Source organism: Xenopus laevis, chromosome 1S (genome assembly GCF_017654675.1).
Source record: "Xenopus laevis strain J_2021 chromosome 1S, Xenopus_laevis_v10.1, whole genome shotgun sequence".
Lineage (NCBI taxonomy): Eukaryota > Metazoa > Chordata > Amphibia > Anura > Pipidae > Xenopus > Xenopus laevis.
The window spans coordinates 80,341,572-80,362,130 of NC_054372.1; the positions used below are offsets into that span (position 1 = coordinate 80,341,572).

A 20,559-nucleotide genomic window follows, 5' to 3' on the forward strand; every position below is an offset into this window, starting at 1 on the left:
TGTGCATCCCAAGGTATTATTTTGCAAGTACGTTAACATAGAATATGTCTGTGTTGGATTTCATGTTATACTTATCTGCGTGGAGATCTCCCAGGTCTGTTTTCCAGCCATGCGTCCACTTCTCTGGCCGTTGGAAAGAAGTGGGTTTGGCCTTTATCAACCACCCGCAGTTTAGCTGGATAAAGCATTGCATATGGTAGCTGTAGTTGCATTAGCCTTTTTTAACTTCTGTGAACTTCATACGTTGTTTGCGGATTTCGATCGAGTAGTCCGGGTAGATGGATATTCTGGAGTTTTCATACATGATGTCCCCTTTGTTTCGTGCTTCCCGCAGTATATTGTCTTGGTAGATGAGGAGTCGTGCAGTCATAGATCTTGGTGGGGCTCCCGGTGGAGGGGGTCTGCCTGGTACCCTATGGGCGCGTTCGATTGCAAATGTAGGTAAGGTTATTGATGGAAAGGTACTCTGGAGCCACTGCCCTAGGAAAACCTCAGGGCGTCCTCCCTCTGCTCTCTCTGGTAGGCCAAGCAATCTAATATTGTTGCGTCTTAGCCTGTTTTCCAAATCATCTGCTTTCGCCTCCATGTTATCCAGTCTTAGTTCCATGGACTGTATCTCTTCTTGGATAGGGTTAACTGTGTCCTCAAGTTCTCCTACCCGTCTCTCAACTTCTTGGGTGCGTTCTCTAATGTTCTGTATGTCATGCAGAAGTATAGTTAAGTCTGAACGGAGTTCATCCATTTTACCAATAGTGGTGGCATGGTTGCTGTGTAGTAGGGATACTATCTCAGCCAGGGTGTTACTTTCCAGCTGGGTAGAGGCAGAGCTATTTGTTATGTCTCCAGTCTCTAGTGGGGCTGCCTGTTGCTTGCTTGTGCCCTCCCCCAGCTCCACTGAAATTTGGGACTCCTGCATGGTCTCACTGGCCGCATCCAGGACAGGGGGTTAGCTTTGTCCATGCTGTCCCTACCACTGGGCTCTCATGCAAAGCGCTCCAGTTTATGCGCAGCTTGAGCGCTTATGTTGTGGCTGCGCTGCTCACCTTGCTGCTGCTGTGCTTCGTCTACAGAGTGCCTGCGGCCGCCATCTTGGATTTTACCCTCTGTTTGCGCGTGCCTCAGCTTTGGCGTTTGTGTGCGGTTTCTGCCCATTTTAACTTCACCTTTCAATGCTGGGCAGTCGGCGGAGTGTAAGGAGGACTCACAGGTAAGTTTCCCAGCCCTCAGGATGCACTTATTATGGGCTGTTGGTGGGTTCCGGATCGGAGCACTGTTTTAGTGCGTCTTTCCGCCTCTACATGCGGCCCCGCCCATTCCTTTTTTATACACCATTCTAAGTTATCACAATGGAGGTCTCCTATCTGTAAAAGCAAAATGCAATACTCCCTGCACACAAGGGGGTATAGTTATCAAAGAGTGAAGTTAAAAGTGAAGTTCCGCCACTAGAGTGAAATTCTGCCACTTCCCATTAATTTCTATGGGTTTTTTAAAGGCGTATTTATCAAAGGGTGAAATTTCACTTTCACCCATTGATAAATATGCCTTTCAAAATCCCATAGAAATGAATGGAGAGCTGCGGAATTTCACTCTAGTGGCGGAATTTCACTCTAGTGGCGAAACTTCACTCTTTGATAAATTTACCCCAAGGACTTAAGATATGTTTTAAGATCACAGGCTGTGTGATACAGGTCAAGTAAAATGAACAGATCTTGTATTTACTACAAGTATTAATGCTATAAACCCCAATGCCCAAAATTATATTACCCATTAGACAAGGAGAAAAAAATATAAAGGATGTATGTTAAGCAGGCTGGCTTTTTAGTCAAGATAGCAAACCAAACCAAATAAACAGAGTGCCTTAAGAGAACTGTAAGTTTCCACTTAACAGTACACTATCTTGACAGATAGAGGTACTTTTCTTCTGTTCTCTTTCTTATCTCTAGCAGTGGTAATTAATGTTTGTTTAAAGTACGATTTTTTGGGAAGTTAAAAGTGAAGGTACATAGTATAGATCCAGAAAGATATTGCTTGTGCTGTTTATACCTTATCTGATGGCATTGTAATGTTAGGTTGTATGCATTAGTATTGGTTTAGCTGTTATGTGCTGCCACCTAGTGGATTACAATGTAATTCTCCTACCGCACACCTGTAGTTCACCAATCCTGCAAGCTGGTGGTGCGTTCCTTCCGTTGACCCGTCAGGGTCCCTTAGCAACCAATGTGTAAAAGAAACGGATCCGCACACACACCGATTAATGCAGTCAGGGAATATCCCCTTTTATTCAGCCACCAAACATCAACGTTTCGGGGGAGAACACCCACCCTTCAATATCCCCTTTTATTCAGCCACCAAACCAACGTTTCGGGGGGGGAACACCCACCCTTCATCGGATGAAGGGTGGGTGTTCCCCCCCGAAACGTTGATGTTTGGTGGCTGAATAAAAGGGGATATTCCACGACTGCATTAATCGGTGTGTGTGCGGATCCGTTTCTTTTACACATTGGCTGCCACCTAGTGGACCATTTTAGGATAGCTGCCCACATGTTAATTAGACTTGTCATTCAAGGTTAAGCCTTCCCACTAAAGTTCACAGGAAGTAGACGAGAATCCATTTTGAGCACACACAGACTGCTCACAAGCAGAGGGACAGAACTCCTTAGGATCTTTCACAGGCCCCTGGTTACATAACCATCTGTAAGTAAGATGATATGTTTCCTGTATGTGTTTACATGTGTGTATATGCTGTACAGGTTGTGATGCAATGTTATTATGTTTTACAAAATAATAAAATAAGAACCCATATAAGGATAAAGCATTCAAGTTTATTCAACTCACAGAGCATTCTGAGTATTCTTTGCTGAGTCTTATGTGGAGTGTGTTAAGCTGGCTGGTTAACCTATATTACGCAAAGGCACAGTATAGTGTGGAAACAGTACAGTAAAAAGACGGTTGCAGCAGACCTGCATACAGAAGTGACTGCATTCCAAACATGAGTCTGAGATCAGGGAAGAAGTATATGCCTGAGGATGGGCCCCCCATGAGACAGCATGGCAGGGAGAAAGCTAGCGCCCAGCAAGATGAGTTATCGTCACATGTGTCAAAATCATCTAGGTCTAGCAAGATGTCTTCAGCAAGTTCCCTAGCACTCAAAGCACGAGCGAAGGCAGAGGCCGCACGTGTACAGCTAGCCTTTGCAGAAAAAGAAGCTAGTGTGAAAAGAACAATCGCAGAAAAGCAGGCTAGCATGAAACGAGAAAAAGCAGAAAGAGAACGAGAAATGGCAGAAAAGCAGGCTAGCATGAAACGAGAAAAAGCCGAAAGAGAACGAGAAATCGCAGAAAAGCAGGCTAGCATGGAACTAGAAAAAGCAGAAAGAGAACGAGAAACGGCAGAAGCAGAACTGCAAATTCTGCAGTGTCAGAGAGAAGCCGCCGCAGCAGCAGCTGAAGCCGCGGCCTACCTAGAAACATATTCATCAGAGAGTGAGGGTACCCATGAAGGTCCAGAAGTGCCAGAAAAACCTCTTTCCTCTGCAGAACGTGCAAGCGGGTATGTTCAGTGGGTTACTAGTATGCCAACTACTGAACGATCAATTAAAACTGAGCCAGCGGAAGTATACAGGCCTAAGCCAGCAGAAGCATACGTACCTAAGCCGGCAGCAGTTACAAGTACACCAAAGCAGCGCTACAGCGCCAGTGACATCAAACCAGCTAGAGAATATCCAGCAGAATACCCTAGAGACAGAATTCAGAGATTCCCATTGCCTCAGCCTAAAGATTGTGCGCCTGAGCAACAATGCATACAAGATATCACTAAATATCTGCTACGCAAAGAAGCAGTTAACTCAAGCTTCATCAAGTTTGATGACTCCCCTGAAAATTACTGGGCTTGGAAGTCCTCCTTCCTGAATGCAACCAGAGATTTGAACCTTTCAGCCTCAGAGATGCTTGACCTGATGATAAAATGGCTAGGTAGTGAGTCGGCAGAACATGCAAAAAGTATGCGTAGGGTGCATTTGTTTAACCCTTCAAAAGGACTTGATATGGCTTGGCAGAGACTAGAGAAAAAATATGGCTCACCTGAAGTAATTCAGCGAACATTACAAAAAAGGTTAGAGGCCTTCCCCAAGCTGACCAACAAAGATACCAAAAAACTAGAACAATTGGGAGATATCCTTCTGGAGATAGAGTGTGCTAAAGAAGAAGGATAGGTCTTAATCCCATAGTGGAGAAACTACCATACCACATGCAATTAAAGTGGGCATCTGTTGGAACTAAGTATAAAACAGATACAGAAGAAGATTTTCCCCCTTTCTTTGTGTTTTCCAGGTTTGTGCAGCAGCAAGCACAGATGAAGAATGACCCCAGCTTTGCCTTTTACAGCGACAGTGATCAACCGCCTAAACCTGAAAGGCCTTCCAGATACCACGGTAAGACCTCTGTGTCCACACACAATACATTCATCCCTATGAGAACCTCACACTCTCAAACCTGCAGCAAGGAGGGCAGTATAGAGAGCCCTGATAGACAATGTCCAATTCACCGAAAGCCCCATCCTTTAAAAAAGTGCAAAGGATTCAGAGGCAAACCTATTGGTGAAAGAATGTATTTTCTCAGACAGAACGGCATCTGCTTCAAGTGCTGTGAATCCACCAAACACATAGCCAGAGACTGTAAAATATCAGTGAAGTGCTCAGAATGTGGCAGTGAGAAACACATTGCAGCCTTACACCCTGACTCACCTGCGCCACCAGCAGAGACTGTACAAGCAGAGACAGATCACGGCAGGGAGTCTAGTCACAGCTCATCTCCTCCAGTAATGTCTAAGTGCACTGAAATCTGTGGCACAGGTAAGAGCTTTCGATCATGCTCTAAAATATGTTTAGTTCCCCTCTGGACAAAGAGAGTGAGCAGTGAAAATGTACGCAGTTCTCGATGAGCAAAGCAACCGATCTCTTGCAAAGTCAGACTTTTTCAACATCTTCAACATTAAAACTACTGTAGCTCCATACACTTTAAAGACTTGTGCAGGCGTTACAGAAACTGCAGGCAGAAGAGCCACAAACTTTATTGTTGAATCGTTTGACAGAAAAACACAGCTCCCTTCACTTGCATTAATAGAATGTGACATGTTACCAGATGACAAGGAAGAAATCCCTTCTCCAGAAGTAGCTTATTACCATCTCCATCTCCGTTCAATTGCTAACCTCATACCAGCTATTGATCCTGAGGCCTCCATACTTTTACTCTTAGGAAGAGACATTTTACAAGCACACAAGGTGCATGTGAAAATCAATGGTTCCTTCAATGCCCCTTATGCACAGAGACTTGAATTAGGATGGGTAATAGTAGGAGAAGTTTGCCTGGGATCTACACACCAGACTAATAGCTTCAGTACTTTAAGAACGTCTGTGTTACCGAATGGGCATACCACCTCATTGAACCCATATCAGAACAGGCTCATAGTCAAAGAAAGTTTTGATAACCTAACACATTTCAGTGACTCTTCCTTGTGCAGCCAAGAAGACATCAGCTTCAATCCAGAGACTGATAAACTGGGAATAACAGTGTTTCAAAAATTAAAAGATGATGACAAGCAAGCTCTATCCATAGAAGATCAAGCGTTTCTTCAGATCATGGACAAAGACACCCATCAAGATGACAGCCACAGCTGGGTCGCTCCATTGCCTTTTCATACACCCAGATGTAACTTGCCTTCCAACAGAGAGCAAGCCATGATACGTCTCGCCTCTCTTCGCAGAACTCTGCATGGTAAGCCAGGAATGAAAAGAGACTTCACAGAATTCATTAAAAACATGCTGGACAATGACCACGCTGAGATTGCGAGACCACTAGAACAAGGTAAAGAACACTGGTATCTGCCGATGTTTGGCGTTTACCATCCACACAAACCTGATCAAATAAGAGTTGTATTTGAATCCAGTGCAGAGTGTGAAGGTGTCTCTTTAAATAAAGTACTGTTAAGTGGCCCTGACCTAAACAACACATTGTTAGGGGTTCTCATACGCTTTAGGAAAGAACCTATTGCCTTTACAGCAGATGTGCAACAGATGTTTTACTGTTTCTTGGTGAGAGAAGACCACCGTGATTATTTACGTTTTCTGTGGTACAAGGACCATGACATAGACAAAGAAGTAGTTGAATACAGAATGAGGGTCCATGTCTTTGGAAACAGTCCCTCTCCTGCTGTTGCTATATACTGCATGCGTAAAGAAGCTCTGACAAGTGCAGAACAATTTGGACAAGATGCCAAACACTTTGTGTTGAGACACTTCTATGTAGATGATGGACTTGCATCTGCTAGCACCCCTGAGGTAGCGATTGACATTCTAAAACAAGACAAAACAGATGCTGGCAGAGTCTAATCTGAGACTTCATAAAATTGCATCAAATAGCACACAGGTCATGAACGCCTTTCCTGCTGATGACAGAGCTAAAGACCTCAAGGACCTTTGCCTGGGTACAGACACCCTGCCCCTTCAGAAAAGTTTGGGACTGAGCTGGGACCTAGAAAGAGACTCTTTTGTTTTTCAGGTATCTTCAGAAGAAAAACCTTTCACTAGAAGAGGAATCCTGTCTACAGTGAACAGCCTTTACGATCCTCTTGGGTTTGTAGCACCTGTAACTATAAAAGGTAAGGCCTTAGTACGTGAACTGTCATCTAAGAAATGCAATTGGGACGCATTACTCCCACAAGAAAAACTACATGAGTGGCTTCAATGGAAGGAATCCTTGCAAGCTTTGGAACACTTAGAGATACCCAGGTGTTATGAGTCTATTCCCTTGTCAGCAGCAAGTAGAAAAGAACTGTATGTATTTGCAGATGCATCCAACACAGCGATAGGTGCTGTAGCCTACTTGAAAACAATTGATGTTTGCAATGATTGTTTGGTTGGATTTGTTATGGGGAAGTCTAAGTTAAGCCCAAAACCAGCCCACACAATTCCACATCTAGAACTATGTGCTGCTGTTCTAGCAGTAGAGTTGTATGAGCTCATCAGAGATGAAATAGATATAGATTTAGATGCTGTGCGATTCTTTACAGATAGCAAAACTGTATTAGGATATATCTGCAACACCTCTAGAAGGTTTTTCCTGTATGTTGCCAACCGAGTGAATAGAATCAGGCAAGTAACACACCCTGATCAGTGGGTTTATGTGCCCACAGAACAAAATCCTGCAGACTATGCCTCAAGGCCCACACAAACTCTTCATCTGCAGAATTCTATATGGTTCTCAGGCCCTTCCTTCCTCTACCACACAGACAAGAGAGGAGTTAGGCAATTCAGCAGAAAAACACCCACTTATAGAGCCTGAAGCTGATCCTGAAATTAAACCTACAGTTGCAAGCTTCAACACCAAAGCTTCTGACGCCTTCGTCCATTCCAATCTTTGAGAGATTTTCTAACTGGGTGTCACTGTGTAAGACTATTGCCAGACTTATCCATGTAGCTAAGAGTTTCCAGAAAGAGCCAAGCAAAGTACAATGTAGAGGTTGGAAATGTTTTCCAGAGAAAGTCAACTCAGAGGAGATCTCACAGTCAAAAGCTACAATAATCTCTTCTGTTCAGCATGAATATTTTAAAAGAGAGTACTTACAAAACCGCAGAAAATGGACCCAAAATCGCCCAGACATCCAAGTGGGTGATGTGTTAGTGAAAGACAGCAGGAATGAATGGCCTGTGGGACTCATCATCAACACTCTGCCAAGTAGAGATGGAAGAGTAAGGAAAGTAGAAGTAAAGATTGTCAAACAAGGGACTGCCAAAACGCATATGAGGCCAGTTTCAGATGTTGTTCTTCTTTCTGATAATACTTGAATTGTATTCTGCATAGCAGTAAGTTATATAGTGACATATTGAAATATGCCAGGCAGGGAGTGTGCTGTTTATACCTTATCTGATGGCATTGTAATGTTAGGTTGTATGCATTAGTATTGGTTTAGCTGTTATGTGCTGCCACCTAGTGGACCATTTTAGGATAGCTGCCCACATGTTAATTAGACTTGTCATTCAAGGTTAAGCCTTCCCACTAAAGTTCACAGGAAGTAGAGGAGAATCCATTTTGAGCACACACAGACTGCTCACAAGCAGAGGGACAGAACTCCTTAGGATCTTTCACTTTTACACAGGCCCCTGGTTGCATAACCGTCTGTAAGTAAGATGATATGTTTCCTGTATGTGTTTACATGTGTGTATATGCTGTACAGGTTGTGCTGCAATGTTATTATGTTTTACAGTTTTACAAAATAATAAAATAAGAACCCATATAAGGATAAAGCATTCAAGTTTATTCAACTCACAGAGCATTCTGAGTATTCTTTGCCGAGTCTTATGTGGAGTGTGTTAAGCTGGCTGGTTAACCTATATTACGCAAAGGCACAGTATAGTGTGGAAACAGTACATTGCTGTTATCAAGGAAAACACAACCTGACTGCGTAGATCACTGTTCTGTTTTAAAGTATTGTAGAATGAGTTTCCAGCAAAATATGTCTTGTCTTGTGTTACCTGTTTACGTCATAACCCTGGTCAGGTAGTCAAATCTCCAAAACGGCACTCTGATAAACCAGAATACCCCTTGCAGCAATTACAAATAGACTGCATTTAACTGCCAAAAGCTACATATGAATATGTACTGGTATGTATTGACATGTTCTCAGGATGGCATGAGGCGTGGCCAGTTGCTAAGGCTACAACAAAAGCAACTGCTATGAAACTTTTAAATGAAGTAATCTGAAGGTATTCTTTACCTACCTACATTGAAAGTGACAGGGGTACACATTTTACAGGGCAGATGATGTCTGAAATGCTGTCTGCTCTAAATATAACCATCAGAATAGTAGGAAGGTTGAAAGCCTAAATGGTGTTCTATAAAATAAAATTTCATAGATTCTGAAGAAACATTAAAACTTTGGGTTAACTGCCTTCTATTGCTTTGTTCTCAATATGCAAAACTCCAAGAGGCCCACAAACTGAACCTATGAAATTCTGTTTGGGTCAGCCCCAAGAATGAGATTGTATTTCCCTCAACAGCTACAAGCTTTACACTCAGAAATGACTTATTATGTAGCTGTTACAGAGATAGATACATGTTTCCAGTTGTAAAAGAGCAAGTGTACTCGACAAGCATGTATTTGTATTTTAGTACTACTGTTTTTTTAGTTTTGTTCATATGTCTTCTAGCAAAAGTCATTTTTATGAAGAAACAAATCCTTACATAACTTTACAAAAAAGAATAACAGAGTAAGCAAATATAACTAATTGTTGGGTGTGTGGCATTAGGCCAACCCATGGTAGCTTTGCCCATTTCTGCTCATATACTACAGACAGAAAACATCACATATAATTATACAGGAAAAGGAAAAAGCTTGGAGAAATTTATAGCTAGTGGAAACTGCCACTTTTTTTTTTTTTTTTTTAAAGTTATTTTTATTGGTTTTCAAAAACATGTTATACATTTCTTGGACACTCTATATGTCCAGTTAATGGTGCATAATAATTATCGTTGTCAAGATAACATGTGTTTAGTGGGGAGAAGTAAAGAATTAGAGAAAAAAGAAGAAAATTAAACACAAAACAAATTAACATATCATTGCATATCCATAGTTGTACATTGTTATGTAACAAATTCCGAGATCAGGTTAGGTTTGTTTACCTTAAATAAGATGTCAAAAGCCTATTAGTACGGTGACTCCTGGGGGGGCGAACTTGTAGTAGCTCTAGTTCCTTTAAGCAAATTTTGAACATAGTTGTTTGTTTCTTGTAGCAGTGAATTGCCTTTTAAAATTTCAATATCATACTATGTTGTATTTATGAAGGTATGTGTGGTTAATTATCTTAACTTATTGTTGCCAGAAGCTGTGGCTGAGCTTCATGTGGTTTTTAATAGCACCCCATACCCCCCCCCCTTAAACTAATGGGGCCCTATACTTTTAAAAATGGGCGTTGGTTGGACAATTCCTCTCCCTTAAAAGCCGCATACTGGCGGGGGAGGATAGATCCTTTTCACTGAAACCAAGGTTCAACAGACACTGATTACACTGAATGCTACTATGCAGTAAGACTTTTTATACTATGGCCGAAAGGCAAACAAGTTAGGGACCGCCATGTGGGGTTTACCTTGACGTGGTATGGTGGCTTTTCAACTTTATGATCATAACTTTGTAACTAAAAACCCCTGTTTTGTAAACTTACTTTTGAGACAGGGGCCCAGGGAATGTGCATTAAAACTAGCACTTCCATTATACTTAAATATACTATTACTTAGCCTTTAGAGTGCTTCCACACCCCCATTTTGTACATTGTATTGTTGCCAGAAGCTGTGGCTGAGCTTCATGTGGTTTTTAATAGCACCCCATACCCCCCCTTAAACTAATGGGGCCCTATACTTTCAAAAATGGGCGTTGGTTGGACAATTCCTCTCCCTTAAAAACCGCATACTGGCGGGGGAGGATAGATCCTTTTCACTGAAACCAAGGTTCAACAGACACTGATTACACTGAATGCTACTATGCAGTAAGACTTTTTATACTATGGCCGAAAGGCAAACAAGTTAGGGACCGCCATGTGGGGTTTACCTTGACGTGGTATGGTGGCTTTTCAACTTTATGATCATAACTTTGTAACTAAAAACCCCTGTTTTGTAAACTTACTTTTGAGACAGGGGCCCAGGGAATGTGCATTAAAACTAGCACTTCCATTATACTTAAATATACTATTACTTAGCCTTTAGAGTGCTTCCACACCCCCATTTTGTACATTGTATTGTTGCCAGAAGCTGTGGCTGAGCTTCATGTGGTTTTTAATAGCACCCCATACCCCCCCTTAAACTAATGGGGCCCTATACTTTTAAAAATGGGCGTTGGTTGGACAATTCCTCTCCCTTAAAAGCCGCATACTGGCGGGGGAGGATAGATCCTTTTCACTGAAACCAAGGTTTAACAGACACTGATTACACTGAATGCTACTATGCAGTAAGACTTTTTATACTATGGCCGAAAGGCAAACAAGTTAGGGACCGCCATGTGGGGTTTACCTTGACGTGGTATGGTGGCTTTTCAACTTTATGATCATAACTTTGTAACTAAAAACCCCTGTTTTGTAAACTTACTTTTGAGACAGGGGCCCAGGGAATGTGCATTAAAACTAGCACTTCCATTATACTTAAATATACTATTACTTAGCCTTTAGAGTGCTTCCACAACCCCATTTTGTACAGTGGTTAAGTATCTAAGTAGTGGGGGGAGACTTAATGTATATGGTCCAAGTGGAGATACATTTCTCTGCTTGTTGTTCTTTTTTTGTTGTGGCTTCCAGCCAGTCCATATGAAAAACATGGTGCAGTTTCTGTTTTGTGAGCGTGATAGATGGGGCCTCTGTGGAAAGCCATTTATGTAAAATTGTTTTCCGAGACGCTGCCGCCAACCTAGCTGCCAAGTGTTTCTCCCCTTTATTTAAATTTGGATAATATTGAACAATTCTAAATAGGGCCCATTCCATTGTTAGTTGATTGTTTTGTGTGTTATCTGCATCCAATAGGAGGTTACTTCCAGCCAAAAGTTTTGTATTTGAGGGCATGACCAGAGAATGTGTAAAAGATCCGCTTTGGGAGCTGTGCATCAAATACACCTGTCTGAGGGGAGAGTCCCCATTTTAAATAGTTTTTCGGGCATTAAATGAGAGTTGTGGAGAAGTTGTAAGGCCATTTCTTAGTATCTGCTGGTTGGCAATAATGGAGTTATGCGTATATGAGATTTTATTTCCGCGATGTGGATGTGTGGTGTGAGCGTTGTCCATTTAAATAAGAGGGAATCTTCCATATCTATGTTTATAGTTGTTCGTAATATATGGTATATTTGTGCAGCAGATCGTATTGTATTTGTCTCTTTCCAGAGGTTGTCTATCATATAATTTTGGAAACATTTTGATGAAATGGATTCTGCCCAAAAAGGTTAAGTTAAGGTGTTTCCATTGTTGTGTTTCTTGTTGTATCTTATCAATAATTGATTGGATATTTAGTTTATGATGTTTTGGTATTTTAATGCCTATATATGTTATATGGTGTTGTGCTGTTTGAATGGGAAGTCTGCAGACCAACTCTGTGGCTTGGTATCATAAAGTTGGGAGTGCCTCAGATTTTCCGGCATTGATTTGAAAGCCTGCTATCTGTTTAAATCTGTGTATAATTGATAAAATGGTTGGAATTTCTATTTGGGGTTTTGTATAAAGAGTAGAATATCATCTGCAAAAGCTGTGACTTTTAGATGAATTTGATTTATTGGAATACCCGAAATGTTCGGATTCTTTAAGAAATGTCTTAGCAGGGGTCTATAGCGAGGTTGAACTGTAAAGGAGAGAGCGAGCAACCTTGTTGCGTCGCTCTGTTGATCATGAATCTTTCTGAGTTTTGGCCGTTTACTGTAACAAATGTGCATGGGTCTAAGTATAAGTTTTTAAAGAGATTAAACATTTGGATCGCAACATGTTGGTATTTTAATAATCGTCTGATATGTATATGGGAGATCCGATCAAAGGCTTTATCTGAATCGAAATTTAACAATATGCCTTGTTTTCTTTTCTCTAGGTTACAGTGGTACCCCACCGTGAGGATTTTGCGAAGGGCTTGCACTGGTTGTCTATGTTTAAGAAAACCTACTTGATGTTCGGTAAGGATTCTGGGGAGGATAAGCTGTAGTCTATCTGCCATTATTTTAGTCAGGATTTTTATATCTTGATTAAGCAGTGATATGGGTCGGTATGAGGTGCAATCTGTAGGGTCTCTGACTTCTTTTGGAATTAAAATTATTCTTGCCACATTGGTTTCATGCCATAGCGGCGAGCCTTGCAGAATTTTGTTATAAAGATTAGTTAGAATAGGAGAAAGTTCAGAGAGACCATCTGGCCCAGGTGTTTTGTTGTTTTTCAAATGTTTAGTTGTTTTTCAAATGTCTTCCGCTGTTGCACTGACATCAAGAATTTCTCTATCCTGAACCGATAAGTTTCTCTAATTTTCAGCTAAGTCCACCTCTATATCTTGGAAATGCAAGTATACTAAGTTCCTGTCCCTAGGATTCATCACTTCTAAGAACTGCACTTGGGAAAATAAGTTGCAGATGCTTTTACTATGACTTTGTTTGAACCATCTTTATTCAACAACACTGGGGCTTGGATTAGGAGACTTCATTTTGCTAAATGCAATATTTCTAAATATATAGAATTGAATCTTTTGGGGATCTGGAGAATTAGATATGTTATATTACATGTCGATTCTTTTAAACTTAAGTGATTAGTTTAGTTAGGCAATTACGTAGAAATTCAACCGGCACACAGGAATCAAGTTAGCAGGGCAAGCCCTTGCAATTTTGCAGTGCAACTTTTTGGGGCATGCCCCTTTGTCAAGCGCTTGATAAAGCTGCGTGCCCGAACTTTGCACTGCATTAATAAAATTGCACTGCTAACTTGCTTCCTGTGTGCCGGTGAATTTCTACGTACCTAGGTTTAGAGGTTGCCAATTCCTCTACCACCGGGCACCAGGACACGCTGTTTTGGTCTTGTGAGGTGTGCAGTTTCTCCAATTCGGTTTAGTTAGGCAATTAACCAAATTGTGGTGGATTGAGAATTCTCCAGCATGTAGTTATGTTAATTCTGCTAGTCAAGAATGAGTTCTTGGTTTTGAAGACAGGCCTAGCCCCTCTTCAAAGCATAGGTGAGTATATATAATGGTTTAATTTTAGTTTTGGTCATGGGTGTGACCAAAAGGGGGAATGATAAGGTTGTATAGCATAACTATATATGTATACTAATTCAATGTCTAAGTTTGAGTAATGAGTAAGAAGTTATGGAAGTATCTCTGTGGTGTGTGCAGTGTGAAAAAAATTATATATATGTGTATATGTGTATGTGTATATGTATATGTGTATATGTGTATATATGTATGTATGTATATATCTATATATGTATATATGTATATATGTATATATGTATATATGTATATATGTATATATATATATATATGTATGTACATATGTGTGTGTATATATATATATAATATATATATATATATATATACACACACACATATATACACATATATACACATATACACACTTAGTGGATACAAAATAGTTACACACGTTTCTTTTTCTTTATAGCAGTGGTCCCCAACCAGAAGCTCACGAGCAACATGTTGCTCACCAACCCCTTGGATGTTGCTCCCAGTGACCTCAAACCAGATGCTTATATTTGAATTCCTGGCAAGTTTTGGTTGCATAAAAATCAGGTTTACTGCCAAACAGAGCCTCATGTATGCTGTCAGTCCAGAGGCTACCAAACCGCCAATCACAGCCCTTATTTGACATCCCCATGGACTTTTTCCTGCTTGTGTTGCTGTCAAAGTCTTTTTACATTTAAATGTGGCTCACGAGTAAAAAAGGTTGGGAACCCCTGCTTTATAGGATTTTAAAAGAATGGATTATGAGCTTTTAAAGTATACTGGTGACATCTTATGGATACATTTGGAACAGCACAATCACATTTTAAAGGAAAACTATACCTCCCAAACAATGTAGGTCTCTATAAAAAGATATTGCAAAAAACAGCCGATATGTAAAACCCTGCTTCATGTTAATAAACCATTTTCATAATATTATACTTTTTTAGTAGTATGTGCCATTGGGTAATCCTAAATAGAATATTTAAAAATAAGGGCCGCCCCCTGGGATCATACGATTCACTGTGCAAACAAACTAGGAATCAAGGATTCGGTTAAGGATTCGGCCAGGATTCGGATTCAGCCGAATCCTTCTGCCCGGCCAAAACGAATCCAAATTTGCATATGCAAATTAGGGGCGGGGAGGGAAATTGTGTGACTTTTTGTCAGAAAACAAAAGTAAAAAATGGTTTCCCCTTCCCACCCGGATTCGGTTCGGTATTCGGTCGGTTCTTTTGCGAAGGATTCGGGGGTTCGGCCGAATCCAAAAAGAGTGGATTCAGTGCATCCCTAACACAAAGGACAGTTTTTACTTAAATATATATTCCAGTTTGGTAAGTCGTTCATATGTCACTTAATTTGATATGAACAATCTGTTGCTTAAGTATTCATTTTGGGGGTATAGTTTTCCTTTAATGCAAGCAACATAAAGACTTCTGAAAACAAAACTGCTGGTTTTATAGCACAGATACAGACAAATAGCTCAGAGCCATATATCCAAACTTGCAGACAGTCTGTTTCGATCTTTTAGATCTCATCAGTGCAGGAGAGAACCTAGCCTGGTTACCCACTGATTATGATATTTATGGAGTGGTAAAAATTGAAATTCACTTTAAAAGTCACTGATTGGATATCACATAATTATGGATTGTTGTGTAATGAGCACGGATTTGTTTTTGTATGGACAATGGTATTTAAAGTTGAAATTACATTGTATTTGTATATACTTGAGGTAAGTCCTCATGAGGACCAAAACATTGTTGTGCTGGTCTATATAGCTATATAGATATATCTATATATACAGTAGATACACACTCAATAACATGATCAATCAAACCGTTTTTGGTAGAAATTATATTTCTACATGGCAAATAATTTAGTAGTTATAGAAAACCAACAGTCCCAACAGTCACGCTGCTGATTTTGTGTAATTGAATCATTAATTGAGACTTGTTCAAAATAATAGCAGTGTTCAAAATTATAATAGCTTGTTTCAAATAATAGCAGCGTGTAGTTCAACTAATGAGGGCATTCATTATATCATGTTATGTATTAATGTTTAGCTGTACATCTCTCCACTTTCTCCAGTTCATGAATATTCTTTCAAAACTGCACTGCATATTTAAGGTGAGGCCTTACATGGGACCTACAAAGAGGCAAAAGTATGTTTGCAATCCCTGAGTAAATGCCATTTTTAATGCAGGATAACATTATACTGGCTTTAGTAGACACTAAGGGGCCCATTCACTAAGTTTGAGTGAAGGAATAGAAGAAAAAATGTTTTTTTGGCTACTTCGACCTTTGACTACGACTTTGAATCGAACGATTCGACCTAAAAATCGTTTCACTATTCGACCATTTGATAGTCGAAGTACTGTCTCTTTAAGAAAAAACTTTGACCCCCTAGTTCGTCACCTAAAAGCTACCGAAGTCAATGTTGGCCTATAGGGAAGGTCCCCCCACAGGCTTGGCTATCTTTTTTTGGTCGAAGGATAATCCTTCGATCGATGGATTAAAATCCTTCGATTATTCCTTCGATCGAACGAATTGCGCAAAATCCTTCGACTTCGATATTAGAAGTCGAAGGATTTTAATTCGCCAGTCGAATATCGAGGGTTAATTAACTCTCGATATTCGACCCTTAATACATCTGCCCCTAAGTATTTGTAGGTTATGTCAATTTATTTAAAGGGGTGGTTCACCTTTATATTAACTTTTAGTATGTTATAGAATGACCAATTCTAAGCAATGTTTCAATTGGTCTTCATTACATTTTTTTTATAGTTTTTAAATTATTTGCCTTTGTGATTTTCTTTCTTGTGATTCTCCCCGACTTTTAAATGGGGGGGTGCAATTGTTCTGTAAAGCTACACATTTATTGTTGTTGCTACTTTTTATTATTCATATTTCCATTCAGGCGGTGTCCTATTCATATTCCAGTCTCTTATTCAAATCAATGCATGGTTGCTAGGGTAATTTAGAGCCTTAGACTCCCTGGTTACACAGCAGCTTGTTTATTATAAATCATTGTAGTCTTTCTGAAACAAACACACCAGTTTTACCAGGGCAAAGCAACAGTATCCCATTTTAATTACTTTGATACACTTTCAGTTTTTGGTGCTACTGTTCTTAAAAACAGAGTAGTCAGAGGTACCATACACTGAGTAGTCTGAGTCGAAGGATTTATGTACTGACTCCACAGCCCTTGTAGATATGCCCCACATGTTATACAAGTAGTGCTATATAAAGTTACACACATACATAATTTTACACACCTTTATAAATCACCTAACTTGCTCTGAAGATTACCGGTGTGATATACAAGACATAATGCAAGTACTGTATAGATTCAGTAAAGTGTTTGATTAAACATATATATATATATATATTATTATTATATATAATATTTTATTTAGACAGCTTAGTAAGAATAAATTATATAGCGAGAGTTCTTCCTTTCCCGCCACGAACCCTTTTCCTCAATCCTTATCTCTCCCCCCCCCCTTCTTTTTCTTTACTATTCTCCCTATCTAATACAACTTGAGCACAGTACATGTTCACTACTGAATTCTACTAAAAATATACACTGGAGAAACTAAAATGAGAATGTTACAACTCTATTAAAATGGTAAATAAAAAGTTGATTAAAAAAATTGTAAATAAAAAGTTGGAAAATAAAATTCTATTACTCTAATCAGTCAGATAGGAATCAAGGGGTACTCACAATGCTTGGAATGTCCATGGCATGTATACTTCTTCAGAAAAGAAAAATCTACCCAGCTCCAGTATCTAGCAGCTTACAGGGAACCATACAAGTCAGTGCATTCCAAATACATATAGCAGACAAAGGAATCACATGTGGAATCTAAAATAAAACAAATTTTTAAAAAAGTTAAAAGAACGTAACAAAAAAATTACCCTGCAGTGGTAAATATTGTGGTTATGCTTCAGAAACTAGGATTACACACATGCCTTCCTTCTTTGCTTGCACCTGGATCTATTGTGTCGGTCTGGGTGCATGCACACCGGTGAATTTCAGAATTTGAATTTTGAAATCTAATCTGAACAGTATGATGCCTAAAATGTATACATCTTAAATACAATGTAATTTCTCCTACCGCACACCTGTAGTTCACCAATCCTGCAACTGGTGGTGCGTTTCTTCCGTTGACCCGGCCGGGTCCCTTAGCAACGTATGTGTATAGGAAATGGATCCGCACACACACTGGTTAATGCAGTTGGGGAGTATCCCCTTTTATTTAGCCACCAAACATGTTTGCATCGAAAACTCGCCAAACCAAACATGCATCGAAAACTCGCCAGGGTATGTTTATACTCCAAGAAGTGGGATGCCACCGGGGTTTCTGCCTTGCCAGTCTCCAATGCCTGTCGTATTGAACTTCGATGATTAGCCATCCGATCTCGTAAGTTAGTGATTGTTTTCCCCACATAAAGCAGTCCACAGGGGCATTTAATGAAATAAATCAAAAATTTTGATGTACAGGTAAGCCTATACTTAATCTCAATTTTCTTCCCTGTATGTGGATGATTAAAGGAAGGGCCTACTATCAAGTGACTGCAAGTGATGCACGAAGGACACCTGTAACATCCATTCTTGGCCGCCGTTAGCCACGTATTTGTTCCCCCACTTTGATAGCAATGTGTGGGGTCGGTTTTTACCAGGAGATCCCGTAAATTTCGTCCCCTTTTGTATGAAATCCGTGGTTTACATCGAAAGATAGGTGGTAAAGTTCTGTCTTTCTCTAAAACGGACCAATGCGTATGTATGGCATCTACCAGCGATTTGTTGTCCGGGGTGAAGGTGGTTATAAAGGTCAATCGCTTCTCTCTTGGAGTATAAACATACCCTGGCGAGTTTTCGATGCATGATCAATGATCATATACCAATACCGACGAGAGGTGGTGATCGTGAGAAACTACTGTTTCAAGCCGAATTGAGATGGATCCACAGGTTGAATACGATCAGCCCGGGTGGACTTAATGAGATGGTGTCTTATTCTCCTTTTTATTAGGGGGTGTTCACAATATATGATGGAAGTTTAACTGTCTTATTTTCCTTTTACCAGGTGGTGCCCATAAGCTATGATTGAAGTTTGAGTATGAGGGGACAAAGTGATTATCTAAGATTGAGCGGATAGTGGATATCGGATGTCTTTATGCTATTTGTCTGGATTTTTACATTCCTTTACTAATTTGGTATAATGATAACTACAGCAGAAGTATGCTCTGTGACTCTAGTAATATAGGAATGCAGTTATTGTTTTTAATATAGAGATCGATGCAATACCACATATAGATGTACCCTTGTAGAAAATACTTTTTTCTCAGATTGAGTGGTCAGATTATTGGATTTGGTTGGGTCCGCATAGGGGGACAGTACTAAACCGGGCTGAGGGGTCCCACGAAGACCAACATGGACTGCTGACCCTTGACCCGACTTTGGGTAGTGGAGTAGTTAGGGGGAGCGAGTTCACCCTCGTATTTCCTATGATAGCACCACTCGGGGTGTCCAATATGACTCTGGCCATAATAAGCATTTTGGGTATATAACACTGATAGTACATATATACACCTTAGGTATGGGGTATTAAGGATATATTTTGTTGATTAACCTGTTATGTCTTTCGTTCTTGGTACTTTTGTTTTGTGTCTTTTTTTATTATTTCGTGTCTATTCTTTTTTAGTGACCTTTCCCGATGGGGTTGGAATGGGACACACTTAGATGTGCGATTTTGGATACGTTGGATATGGAGAATAATTACACAAACGACCCTGATCGATCCACTGTCTATGAGCGTTATGTGACTCCTTGCCTGATGATACGGCTATTTGGGAGAGGGGATGTCTCTGCAGTTCATGTGGATAAACATAGGAGTGCGCCTGATAGACTGTGGATGTCAACCGATAGATCTACTACTGCATTTAATGTGGAGACTACGCTCACACAGACTCAGAGGGGTGAATGAACTGGATATCCTATTGCATGTTAGCATGCGTTTGACGCACTAACAGTGCGCGTAATGACTCTGTGTGTGGGTCGACCAAAGGGCGCACGGGGTAAGATATTCTGACACTGGGTGATCGAGCTAATTACGGGCCCACTGGGACCGCAGGATCGGAGAGATTGTTTGCACTTAGCGGTATTAAGCAGGGTAAATATGAGGCTGACACGGTAAGGGCTCGTCACATGGGCACAGCGGTTGTCACTATACAATAGCGGTAAGCTTGTTTTGACTCAGTTGTTTAAGCTGACCATTAGCTTTTTAATGATGTGCACTTTAACTGTGGTTTATTAATAATTTATAACATTATCCACGATGGGCACTACAGATCATCAGTGTGCTGACACTTGTCTTCATCACAACAATGTATCGGATGGTCACTTTCGGAGACATTGAAGCGATTCGCATTTTGATACTTTTTTTACCATACAGTGTGGATTTCACTAACCTAAATGATATATTATTTGTTGATTGAAATTTTATGGAGTTTTAAGGTGGGGGTAGCAGTTTGTCAGTATAATCACATGCATATACGTCAGAGTGGGAGGGTTTGGGATATTTTCGCGCCATTGGTGGGGTATTTATAGGTAAATGTTTTAACATTGTGTTACTTTGACAAAGGCTGGTGTGGCAGCCGAAACGTTAGTGTGTCTTAATAAATTCATCACTTTATTATAAGTCCTGAGTCGTGCGGCTTCTTTGGAGGAGGATTGTATGCAGCGCTGCGAGGCATGCACCCAGGCCGAGTGAACATTTGTCGTGAGTGCTGGGATTTCGGAGGAGTATATATATATATATATATATATATA

At 40.3% G+C, this 20,559-nt stretch overlaps 1 protein-coding gene and 1 long non-coding RNA gene across 21 annotated transcripts in view; one reads left to right on the plus strand and one right to left on the minus strand.

Moving 5' to 3' along the window:
- Nucleotides 1-20,559, minus strand: part of adgrl3.S (adhesion G protein-coupled receptor L3 S homeolog) — a 1,276,319-nt gene that overhangs the window by 1,125,408 nt on the left and 130,352 nt on the right. For 19 of the 20 annotated variants that reach the window (XM_041579809.1, XM_041579790.1, XM_041579795.1 and 16 more), the window contains exon 2: nt 17,452-17,592. The gene's annotated coding sequence lies outside the window, so the exon portion shown is untranslated. Of the gene's footprint in view, nt 1-7,619; nt 7,723-17,451; nt 17,593-20,559 lie in introns of those variants that run through there. The other variant, XM_041579789.1, reaches the window with a different exon arrangement.
- On the plus strand, nt 10,028-20,522 carry LOC121399345. The gene is made up of 3 exons (XR_005964935.1): nt 10,028-10,076; nt 12,603-12,684; nt 19,433-20,522. It is a non-coding gene; the product is annotated as an uncharacterized LOC121399345 (long non-coding RNA).